The 13,132-nt window shown below is 38.6% G+C and overlaps 1 pseudogene; it reads left to right on the top strand.

Moving 5' to 3' along the window:
- The first annotated feature begins 8,370 nt into the window (after positions 1-8,370).
- LOC121881549 lies at positions 8,371-12,186 on the top strand (annotated as a pseudogene).
- The last annotated feature ends 946 nt before the right edge of the window (positions 12,187-13,132 follow it).

Here is a 13,132-nt window from a genome sequence, read left to right as displayed (position 1 = left end):
GTTTATAGTTTGTTTTGATCTTGATGTTAATGCAGCTAAATTCCTTAAATGAAGTTTTTTATGAGTAAAAAGTAGAATTTGTTGTCATATATATGCAGATGGAATATGATGCAGATTTGGTTTGAGTAGAAACGGCTTTGGTTGAAATAAATGAATGTTGATCAGTGAGAGGTGATCACACAACACAGAGAACTCCTACATTCATGTGTAATACAGAGGAGTCAGAGAGCAGAGGAGGAAACAGATTAACATCCTCAGCTGCCTTCAGATCAGACAGAAAACAGCTGATCAACATGTTAATAAGACATTCATACAACACTGCACGCACAATAGTTTCCATCAGAAACAAGTAGTGAACACAACACTGACATATCATCAGCTTTTAACTTGATATATTGAACTTGTTAGCAAACAGTTGCTTATTTGTTTAGGCAGCAAGCAACAAGTATATTAATTAGTAATGTAGTTGTTGCTTGTAAGGTGGATGTGACTGAGCTGCTCAGGAGAACTGCAGGGTGTGTGAGTGAACCACAGCAGGTTGCTTAAAGCTGCAGATTGTCTCAGTTTGAAGCAATGAGCCTCCAGGAACAAGCTAACTTCTCTACCCTTTAGGATGCCGTCGTCCTGGATAAGTTTACAGTTCAGTCCAATGGAAACCAGCGACCAGAGGAGGTCCGTCAGGACCTTCAGGACCTTCTCTGCAGGCCCGACCGTTTATGAGAGGTGTCATTATTAGTTCATAAAATATTACAAATCAGTAATTATAAGGTTATTAAAACAATTTTATTTAATTAGTTATTAAAATAATTTATGTGATTTTTAAAAAATATTTTGTTTGATTTCAGTTACTATCATAACCATAAACCCAGTATCTGGAGCTAGAACTGGATGTGTCTGCCTCTGACTTTGCCTCACGCAGGACTCACGCAGGACTCACGCAGGACTCATGCAGGACTTACATAGAACTCACGCAGGACTCACGCAGGACTCACGCAGGGGTTAGGGTTAGGAAAATATGTGAAATAGATATACACTCAAATAGATATAAATTGATATATAAATATCAATTTATATCTATTTGAGTGTATATCAATTAAATTAATTTAATATGGCTATGGGGGGTGGAGCCAAACACACAGAGCCCAAGGAGGGGAGGCCACCATCACCCTCTCACACGACAGCTTTGTTAACTTTTAACCATATGGTATTGAGGAGGTTGATGATTTCCATAACTGCAATCATTGACCAGGTTTTTTCTCTGCTTCTCTGACATGAACTGATCAATGACCTATCACATGAAAAGTTACTCATTTTATTTACTCAAGTGATGTTGTCTACTTGTACTTTAGTCTGTTTTTTGCTTTTTTTTCCTGTTAATAAGCTACTGGATCATTTTACTTCTTCAGGCCTCAAAAGACTATATGAGAAGGTTGAGCTCCTCATAGCTCATAAACATACAACCTGCAATAAGGGGTCGGAAGGAGATATTAATTGCATTAACAAGCCCAAAAGGTTGGGAACCACTGGTCTAAACTCAGAAGGCCCTGAAAGCTCAGGAAAATCAGACATCTTAAAGAATGTGTGATAGTCTGCATGAGAAGCGTCTATCAGGGATTTCTAATCTACAATACAGGTCACATACACTTAGATGTACCTGGAGTCAGAGATGCTATTATGTAAAGAACCATGTTAAATCAGGGGTTCAGTCCTGCTTTCTTCATCTTAGAAACATTACAAAAGTTATGTTAATTGTTGTTGATTATAACTAAGCTTTCGAGTTTTTTCTCCTTTGAGATATGTCTCACGTCTGTGCAAACAGAGCCAAAAAAGGCGGGGAGGTGATTAATAATCTTGTAGGTGTAGGGAAATTCTATGATGATATAAATGTCAGCATAAACGCCACTGTGCTTTAACTGTCAGGCTCAGTCAGAGGACTACCATCAACAGAAGAGAAAATGTCTCCTTTGGAGGATTTTGTGTTCTTCCTCTTCTCCAGTCCTACCACTCTGTTGGGGGCTGTTGCTGTCCTGCTCGTCCTCTGTCTCGTCTCCAGTAGTTTCACCTCCCAGGAAATAGGGAGGGAGCCTCCAGGACCGAGGTCTCTGCCCCTGTTTGGCAACCTGTTGCAGCTGGATCTCAAGAGACCTGACAAAACCTTGTGTGAGGTAAATGTAGCACTCCTAATGTGAACATAACCTATTTTGTAACAGTTTACAATCTAGTTGAATATATTTTCTTTTTCAAATTTTTGCAAAAAAATTTTTACATTAAATATTTGTACATTATCTCTGATATATGTCACTGCATTTTTTCCAGGTTTCAAAGAAGTATGGATCTGTATTTACAGTTTACTTTTGAACCAAGAAAGTGGTGGTGTTGGCTGGATCTTTTCTGATGAGATGAGTGTTAGACAAAACTAACTCATAGGGCTTCAGGTAAATCATAGAACATCTAAAATAATGTGTAATAGTCTGCAGCAGAACCATTTATCAGGGATTTGTAACCTACAGAACAGGTCACCTACTTTTTAAACTAAATGTAGCTGAAATCAGTGATGCTATGACTTTAAAAAAAAAAGCTGTTATTTTCTGAGTTGTTCATTGTGGAAGTTATGTCTACTTGCCAAGAAAGGATTAATCCTTTGCCAAACAAGTCTTTGTAATTAAATTGTCAAGTTTTCTCTCCTTTTGAGACTTATCTCATACCTGTGTGTAAACAGAGACCAAAAGGGCGGGCAGATAATTAGTAACCCTATAACTGCAGGCATATTCATTGGTGAGATTAATCCACAAACACCACTGTCTCAGGCTCAGTCAGAGGACTACCATCAATAGAAGATAAAATGTCTCCTTTGAAAGATTTAGTTTTCTTCCTCTTCTCCAGTCCTACCACTCTGTTGGGGGCTGTTGCTGTCCTGCTCATCCTCTGTCTCGTCTCCAGTAGTTTCACCTCCCAGGAAATAGGGAGGGAGCCTCCAGGACCGAGGTCTCTGCCCCTGCTTGGCAACCTGTTACAGCTGGATCTCAACAGACCCTACAAAACCCTGTGTGAGGTAAGAATAGCACTCCTAATGTGAACATAAGCCATTTTGTAACATGTTGCAATCCATTTGAATGTCCTTTTATTTATACATTTTGCAATAATAAATGTTCTTACATTGTCTCTGATATATGTTATTGCATTTTGTTTCTTCCAGCTTTCAAAACAATATGGATTTGTATTTACTTTGGAACCAAGAAAGTGGTGGTGTTGGCTGGATACAAGACAGTCAAAGAGGCTCTGGTCAGCTATGTAGAAGAGTTTGGAGACCGAGACATTTCCCCCATTTTTTATGACACCAGTTGAGGTCATGGTGTGACCCTCCTTTTTAAACCTTTAATGTATGTTTGCATGGTAGCACAAAAAGAAATACTAGAGATGAACACTTAGAGCACAAGTAAAATCACAAATCACATTGTATATCTTTTCTGATGAGTATTATATCTCATAACACACACACACACACAAACACACACACACATACCCACAACACATTATATGATCTCTGCTGCATTCTTGTTAAGGAGATAAAAAACACAAAAAAGCCACACAGAGACATTTAATCATCAGAGATGAAGTTAGCGACCAAAGAGACACAGAGAGAGAAGCTGTATCTGACTCACATTATCTGACGTCTTCTTCTTTCTTTCATGGAGATGAAATATTCATGTCATAACGTCCATTTGTGACTGTTGGTCAACTTGTTTGTTAGTTAACAGAACTTTGTGGCTGCTGGTTAACCAGTCTGATATCATTAGCAACAATGACAAACAAGCTAACTCTCCTGGTTGTTTCTTGGTTGCTTCTCTCTCCAGCCTCCCCGGCAGCGTCCTGCTGCTGCTGCGCTGCACAGTCCAGATCATTTCTCCCGCTAGCTTAACAACAGTCCTTAACAGTCCTTCCATGGATGTATAAAGAGTCCTTCAGGCTGCTACAACAAGCCAGCTGTTGCATTGGCTAACACAAGGAGCTATCTACTGCTGCTACTCTGCCTTACAGTGGAGAGAATGGAAGATGAAATCTGGAAACTATCATCTGACCAACTCGATGTCAATATTGCATTCTGGTTGTTGATTGGTAAGGGAGGACAGCCTCCCTTGGAGCGTCATTTTACGTGTCATGGCCAATCACAGATTAGCATGAAAAAAATGAAATACATTAAGTCAAATGTAAGAGATCCCGCCCTGCGGAGGACAGCAAGCACCCGTCCTCCTCTGTCCCCCACTCCACCTCCACCAAGTGCCCCCCGCCATCATGAGGAAGAGTGATATTTCATCTACTGGGTCTTTCATTTTCCATAACAGCACACCTCTGAGTGCATTATTGTGCTCATGTCATAGTCACTTACACAGAGAAAGATATGCTTTTTTTTTTGAATAGTAGAAGACTGCAGTTTAAAACATCATCATGGTGTGTTACCATATGTACTGACTATGTTTGAGTTGTCATATCAATCAGTCAGAAACCAAATCTTATGTTTTATAATGTCATTGTTTCTTGCTGTCTTTTTACAGGGAAACCATTTGATACATGTCCAGTGAATTATGCAACATCCAATATTATCTCCTCTATCGTGTATGGAAGCAGGTTTGAATACAGTGACCCTTGATTCAAAAACTTGGTGAGACGAGCAAATGAGAACATACGCATTACTGGATCTGCACCAATCCAGGTAAACTTACTGTTTGGTTTTTGACTCGATAGCATCCAAATGCTGAATATATATGAGTCTGTGACGAGAGCTAACAAAAGGAACAACAATGCTTCACAGGTCTGTTTTATAATAATACATGGGATGGATGTTCTTTCTCTTAGGACTCACACATTACAGACACTCGCTACCATGAGAAGAACTTAATAATTACAGTGATGGACCTGTTTGCTGCTGGTACTGACACCACAGCAACTACACTGAGATGGGGTTTGCTGTTTATGGCCAAATATCCACAAATACAGGGTAAGGACAGAGACAAAGCGTTTGAATCTTTCCTCATAGGTGTGCATTTATGTTTTCACCAGTTAATGGCCTGAAATACTTGACGAACAGAAGGACAAAGGAATATGTTTGCTTCTCATATACTCATAGAATACATGTAGGTTTGTGAACAGAAAAATGCAGGCAAAGAACATTCTTAGTTTGTGTCTCCAGACCAGGTCCAGGACGAGTTGAACAGGATGGTTGGAAACTGCCAGATCCGAGTAGATGACTGAAAAAACCTGCCGTACACTGATGCCGTCATTCATGAGACACAGAGACTCACCAGTATTCTCCCCATGTCACTTCCTCACATAACCACTCGAGACGTCACCTTCCAGGGTTACTTTATCAAAGAGGTCAGTTGTTCAAAGCTGTTTCGCTACTTACCAACATGAAATTGTCTTTGTTGAATATATTCATCCACCTCTTAAAACAGTCCTTTGGTTCTGAGACGTTATATGATAGACCTGTTCTCTTTTGCATACAGGGGACTATTGTATTTCCTCTGCTTGCTTCTGTCCTGTATGATGAGAGTGAATGGGAGAGCCCACACATGTTCAACCCTTCCCACTTCCTGGATAAGGAGGGTAAATTTATCAGGAGAGCTGCCTTCATGGCCTTTTCTGCAGGTAAAACAACTTTGCAGAGTTTTTATTCTCAAAGAATTGCAGAGTCTTTATGCTTGTCCACCATCATTATCACAACACAACACAGAGACTGTAAGCTGTCACTATTATCAGCAATATAAAAGAAACTTAACAGGGGTGATATAAAGTGTGAGGCTAATATAGTCCCCTGTTACACTTGCAGAAATCATGTAATTTACTGTAAATAAATTAAAACTGCATGTTCAGATTCACAAACATCCAAAATTACAATAAAAGTAAGCAACATTCATATTCTAATACCAGACATTTTACTGTTGTCCCTGCTGTTTTCTTTCTGTAAAAATCCTGACATACTATTGTTTTCAGGGTTTTTCGGTGGATACATAAAGAACAAGTATATTTAACATGGAAGTATAGCAATAAAGAGGGACTTTGGCACTAAAAAAACTAACATTGAAAGATATCTTTATTTCACAATTTGGATGGCTGAAGCCTCATATGAGCTTCAGATAAACGTTTAAATATATTTTTGCACAGAGGGAGGCTTTAAATGGCCAGTATGAACAGGAGGAATGATTATGATAAGAAAAACCTTCAATGTTCAGGGCATAGTTGAGATAGGTCACATAGGGCGCCAGCAACTAGAGGGCCACCAAAGAGGAGGAAGAACTATTCTGTGATTAATTTTAGACACCTTATTTACAGTTAAAAGTCTCACTCACATCCAATGCACCTCTTACATAGAAACACCTGATAGTGAGAGGAGACTACCAGCTCACTGTAGACTGAGACTTCATTGGAGGTTGACAGTCACATGGTCCTACCTTTAACCTGCAGGCTGCTATTTATTTTGTGGTTTATTTCCTCTCACTGCTTGTAAGAATAACATTGAGGTGAGTCCTGTTCCTTTTAAATATTATAATATGATCCACAGCAGGATTATTCATAAGCAGGATGTGGATGTGATTTAGGGGCCCTAGGCAAACTCAGTCATGGGGCCTCCTTAGTACCTTATTTTCACTCTTTGTCTAATTGAGAATGTTGGCATTGGTGGGGACTATTAATACCACACTTAACATAGTCTGTTAAAAGTAAAAGTCATGTATTTAAATTTTTAGCTTAGATAAAAGTGCAGAAGTATTTTTAGCACAATGTACTAACATTTACTTAATGTCTATTTAAGGTGGAGCTCATGTTAACTGCTTTATATCCTGCTGGATAGTTTTCTAATATAATCTATAATAATGCATCAAATTTTATTGTTGATAATATATTTTGTGTGTAAAATCTTAATCTGTAATATAACCAGCAACAAGCTGTCAGATAAATGTAGAAGAATGACGAGGACAGTGTTTCCCTTTGAAACAGAAGGAACTAAATCCCTCCGAGTACAATTAGAGTAGAAGTATACTGTTGCATAAAATGGAAACATTAAAGTACATGTACCTCATAATTGTAAGAATAAAACTTTAGTAAGTGTACTTTGTTAACTTTTTTTAAATGTTTTTTTTATTTTTTTTTATTGGTGATACTGTTGACAAGACATAGTGGAAAGGAAAAAAAATAAAAGACAAATCAAGCAAATAGACAAACAAACAAAAATAATGACAAACAACAGCAATGACAACATCATATTACAATGAAAAAGATAGTAAATGTAGAAAGCAACTAAGCAATATGGATTGATTGTGGGAAAGGGGAAGGGAGGGGGGGGTGAATGAAAGTGAGAAAAGAAGAGAGCGAAAGGAGGGGGAGAAAGAAAAAGTGAGAGCATCAATAATTATTATAATAGTAATGATAATAATAACAATACAACAATATAATGTAATAATGATAATAGTCTTGTTTGATAGTGTACTGTGGCGGCGGTAGCGGCAGAGGCAGCCACAATAATAGTGAAATGGGTTAAATAATTAGCTATTTATATTAATTTATATCAATTTATATCTATTTGAGTGTATATCAATTAAATTAATTTAATATGGCTATGGGGGGTGGAGCCAAACACACAGAGCCCAAGGAGGGGAGGCCACCATCACCCTCCCACACGACAGCTTTGTTAACTTTTAACCATATGGTATTGAGGAGGTTGATGATTTCCATAACTGCAATCATTGACCAGGTTTTTTCTCTGCTTCTCTGACATGAACTGATCAATGACCTATCACATGAAAAGTTACTCATTTTATTTACTCAAGTGATGTTGTCTACTTGTACTTTAGTCTGTTTTTTGCTTTTTTTTCCTGTTAATAAGCTACTGGATCATTTTACTTCTTCAGGCCTCAAAAGACTATATGAGAAGGTTGAGCTCCTCATAGCTCATAAACATACAACCTGCAATAAGGGGTCGGAAGGAGATATTAATTGCATTAACAAGCCCAAAAGGTTGGGAACCACTGGTCTAAACTCAGAAGGCCCTGAAAGCTCAGGAAAATCAGACATCTTAAAGAATGTGTGATAGTCTGCATGAGAAGCGTCTATCAGGGATTTCTAATCTACAATACAGGTCACATACACTTAGATGTACCTGGAGTCAGAGATGCTATTATGTAAAGAACCATGTTAAATCAGGGGTTCAGTCCTGCTTTCTTCATCTTAGAAACATTACAAAAGTTATGTTAATTGTTGATTATAACTAAGCTTTCGAGTTTTTTCTCCTTTGAGATATGTCTCACGTCTCTGTGCAAACAGAGCCAAAAAAGGCGGGGAGGTGATTAATAATCCTGTGGGTAAATAAATGTCAGCATAAACGCCACTGTGCTTTAACTGTCAGGCTCAGTCAGAGGACTACCATCAACAGAAGAGAAAATGTCTCCTTTGGAGGATTTTGTGTTCTTCCTCTTCTCCAGTCCTACCACTCTGTTGGGGGCTGTTGCTGTCCTGCTCGTCCTCTGTCTCGTCTCCAGTAGTTTCACCTCCCAGGAAATAGGGAGGGAGCCTCCAGGACCGAGGTCTCTGCCCCTGTTTGGCAACCTGTTGCAGCTGGATCTCAAGAGACCTGACAAAACCTTGTGTGAGGTAAGAATAGCACTCCTAATGTGAACATAACCTATTTTGTAACATGTTGCAATCTATTTGAATGTCCTTATATTTATACATTTTGCAATAATAAATGTTCTTACATTATCTCTGATATATGTTATTACATTTCTTTTCTTCCAGCTTTCAAAAAAATATGGGTCTGTATTTACAGTTTACTTTGGACCTAAGAAAGTTGTGGTTGGCTGGATACAAGACAGTCAAAGAGGCTCTGGTCAGCTACGCAGAAGAGTTTGGAGATCGAAACATCTCCCCCATTCTTTATGATACCATGCAAGGTCATGGTATGACCCTCCTTTATTAAACCTTTAATATATGTTTGCATTTTAGCACAAAAAGAAATACTACACATGAACATTTAAAGCACAAGTAAAATCACAAATTACATTGTATTTGTTAACTTTTTAAAAATCTTTTCTGATCAGTGTTAGACGTATAAGACTAGTCAGCCTGGTCGCCAGAATAAAACGTTGTTATTGTACGTTTCTGCAAACCACAGAAACATTGAATATCTACGTTTCAACACATGTAATACATATCATATTAACATTTCAACAAAACGCATCATTTCAACATTTCTAAAGTGACGTAGTTCACATGTGATTTATATGAGCTGACTTTCCTCTTAGGAGGAGGAGGGGCCGGTGGATGGTTAGTAAGTTTCTTACTAACTATAGTTGGAAATCAGCGGAGAGCATGGTTCAAGACCACCTTGAAACCAATGCCCCCTTCCAGTTTCAACTGACAAAAGCGGGTGGGTGTTTTGAGCAAGATATCGGCCGTATTTATTTTGTTTTTTACTCTATTTTAACCCATTTTAACCATGAACCTTCCCTAACCCTAACCAAATGGTCTTTGTGCCTAAACCTAACCAGACCTTAACCACAGTGTTGTCACACCATAAACCATCATTATTCAACGGGTAGAAATGTTAATATGCTACATTTGTAGAAATGTTGATACAACACATATTACACGTGTTGTGGGTTTCAGAAATGTTCAATGCCAACGTTTTGTTCTGGCAATCGGGTTGGACTAGTAGAAATTACTTCTAACTTGCGTGTCATGTTTAATAGGAATTCTGTTTGCAAATGGAGAATCCTGGAAAGAGATGAGACGTTTTGCTCTCTCCACCCTGAGAGACTTTGGGATGGGCAAAAGAGTTGCTGAGGATAAAATCTTAGAGGAATGCTGCCATCTGATTCAAATGTTTGATGAGCATAAAGGTATGGAGTTAATATGTGTGCGTGATAATAACATGACACGGTGTCCTGATATATAAAAATAATACTCTATGGGTTGGAGATGAAGAGCTCCTCATCATGAGGAAGAGTGGTATTTCATCTACTGGATCTTTAATTTTCCATAACAGCACACCTCTGAGTGCATTATTGTGCTCATGTCATGGTCACTTACACAGGGAAAGATATGCTGGGTTTTTTTTGAATTGTAGAAGACTGCAGTTTAAAACAACATCATGGTGTGTTACCATATGTACTGACTATGTTTGAGTTGTCAGGTCAGTCAATCAGAAACCAAATCTTTTGGTATAACTCAATGAAACCTTTTTTGTGTTTTAAAATTTCAGTGTTTCTTGCTTTCTTTTTACAGGGAAACCATTTGATACAACATGTCCAGTGAATTATGCAACATCCAATATTATCTCCTCTATCGTGTATGGAAGCAGATTTGAATACAGTGACCCTCGATTCAAAAACTTGGTGAGACGAGCCAACGAGATCATACGCATTAATGGTTCTGCACCAGTCCGGGTAAACTTAATGTTTGGTTTTTGACTCGATAGCATCCAAATGTTGTATATATATCTGTCTGTAATGAGATCATTCCATGTAATACATCATGAAATATGTGCTTTTACACTCAAGTGGCACATAGAACAAATCTTACTGTTTGTGTTAAAGTATCCAGAATGTATATTTCCATTTTATATGTTGCATGAAATTTTGCATGCATGCATGCATGCATGAAATGTATGTGTTTGGATTTTTGTTTGGTTTATACTTAAATCTTCTTAAATCATCTGTACTGTTTTTACTATTATGTCACAGCTTTACAACATGTTTCCCCGGCTGCTCAGTTGGATAAAAAACCGGAAGCTGATATTAAAAAATGTTGAGATGACTGTCAGAGATGTCAAAGATTTAATCCAGCACCTGAAAGAGACACTGAACCCTCACATATGCAGGGGACTGGTGGATTGTTTTCTGAGTCGGAAGCAGAAAGAGGAGGTATGACAACAACTTTGGTGTTTTTCAGCTAACAAAAGGAACAACAATGCTTCACAGGTCTGTTTTATAATAATACATGGGATGGATGTTCTTTCTCTTAGGACTCACACATTACAGACACTCACTACCATGAGAAGAACTTAATAATTACAGTGATGGACCTGTTTGCTGCTGGTACTGACACCACAGCAACTACACTGAGATGGGGTTTGCTGCTTATGGCCAAATATCCACAAATACAGGGTAAGGACAGAGACCAAGCGTTTGAATCTTTCCTCATAGGTGTGCATTTATGTTTTCACCAGTTAATGGCCTGAAATACTTGACGAACAGAAGGACAAAGGAATATGTTTGCTTCTCATATACTCATAGAATACATGTAGGTTTGTGAACAGAAAAATGCAGGCAAAGAACATTCTTAGTTTGTGTCTCCAGACCAGGTCCAGGACGAGTTGAGCAGGGTGGTTGGAAACCGCCAGATCCGAGTAGATGACCGAAAAAACCTGCCGTACACTGATGCCGTCATTCATGAGACACAGAGACTCGCCAGCATTGTCCCCATGTCACTTCCTCACATAACCAGCCGAGACGTCACCTTCCAGGGTTACTTCATCAAAGAGGTCAGTTGTTCAAAGCTGTTTTACTACTTTCCAACATGAAATTGTCTTTGCTGGATATGCTCCATATCCACTTCCGAAAACTTTAATAAAACAGTCCTTTGGTTCTGAGACGATATATGATAGACCTGTTCTCTTTTGCATACAGGGGACTATTGTGTTTCCTCTACTTACTTCTGTCCTGTATGATGAGAGTGAATGGGAGAGCCCACACATGTTCAACCCTTCCCACTTCCTGGATAAGGAGGGTAAATTTATCAGGAGAGCTGCCTTCATGGCCTTTTCTGCAGGTAAAACAACTTTGCAGAGTTTTTATTCTCAAAGAATTGCAGTCTTTATACTCGTAAAGGAATGATCCAGCTTGACTCTTTGCTACTTTACAGGTCGCAGAGTTTGTCTTGGAGAGAGTCTGGCCAAGATGGAGCTCTTCCTCTTCTTCACCACCCTCCTCCAGCGCTTTCGTTTCAGTCCTCCACCTGCAGTGACAGAGGATGACCTGGATCTGACTCCTGCTGTGGGCTTCATCCTCAGTCCTTCACCTCATGAGCTGTGTGCTGTCAGTCGACAATGAGGTGGTTTCATCACTGCCTTGATTATTAATGGCTTGATTATTGTTTTACTCACCTTCACACAGGCAGTAACTTCATTACTTGCATGTTCACCACCTTGTTTTACATTTGTACACAATGGTCCAAACAGCTTTTTGGAATTTGGGTGTATATGCACTTTTTCAGTATATTATAATATATATCATGTATTTACCCTTTATATTGCAGCAAGACCTGCCTGTTCAGATTCACAAACATCCCAATATACAATAAAAGTAGGTACATTTATATTCTAGTACCAGCCATTTTACCGTTGTCCCTGTCGTTTTCTTTCTCTTGGGTCTACTGTTGTTTTCAGCTGATTTCTTTTTTTTTGGTGGATACATAAAGAAAAGTATGTTTATACAAGTTCATACAATGTTTTATCAAGTATATTTAATCATGTTGATACTATGTTTTATCAGATGATTTATCTGTTACAAAAAGCCTGGACCTTCTCCATAAAAAGCATTTTGTCTATTATAGAAAGTTATTCATTGTCATGGCCATGTCCTCCCTGTTTTTCACTGAGTTTCTTCAAGTGTGTGAAACAGCCCCACACTGGATTGTAACAGTCAGGCAGGGTATATCCAGCATTTGATGCTTGTGTGGTCAAAGATGACAACTACTCAAAGGAAGAAAGGTGAATTGGTATTTGATTAATAAGTGGTTAAGTATCAAACAGTCACTATCCTGTTTAAATGTTAAAGTCAATAACTTTAACATTTGCATGTCTTGAGAGTTACCTAAGGGCTGTTTTTTAGCATAGACAGGTCATTTTAATGTTGTAGTTTATTGATGTGGGGCCAAGTATAGATACTTTGGGTAGATTAATAGGGTTAGGGTTAGGGTTAGGGTTAGGGTTGGGTTAGGAAATCAAAGACTGGGTCACGTTGCCGGGAACCGGCGACGTGATCAGATGCACAGTCCATCACTGCACCCTGCCGAGACCAGTATTACTTCTCATTCAGGCCCCTAGGATATATGGTGTCCATCTTAGATATCCAGACTCTTT

This window comes from Thunnus maccoyii, chromosome 2, assembly GCF_910596095.1.
Source record: "Thunnus maccoyii chromosome 2, fThuMac1.1, whole genome shotgun sequence".
Classification (NCBI taxonomy): Eukaryota; Metazoa; Chordata; class Actinopteri; order Scombriformes; family Scombridae; genus Thunnus; species Thunnus maccoyii.
This window is presented reverse-complemented; position numbering and strand designations above follow the sequence as displayed.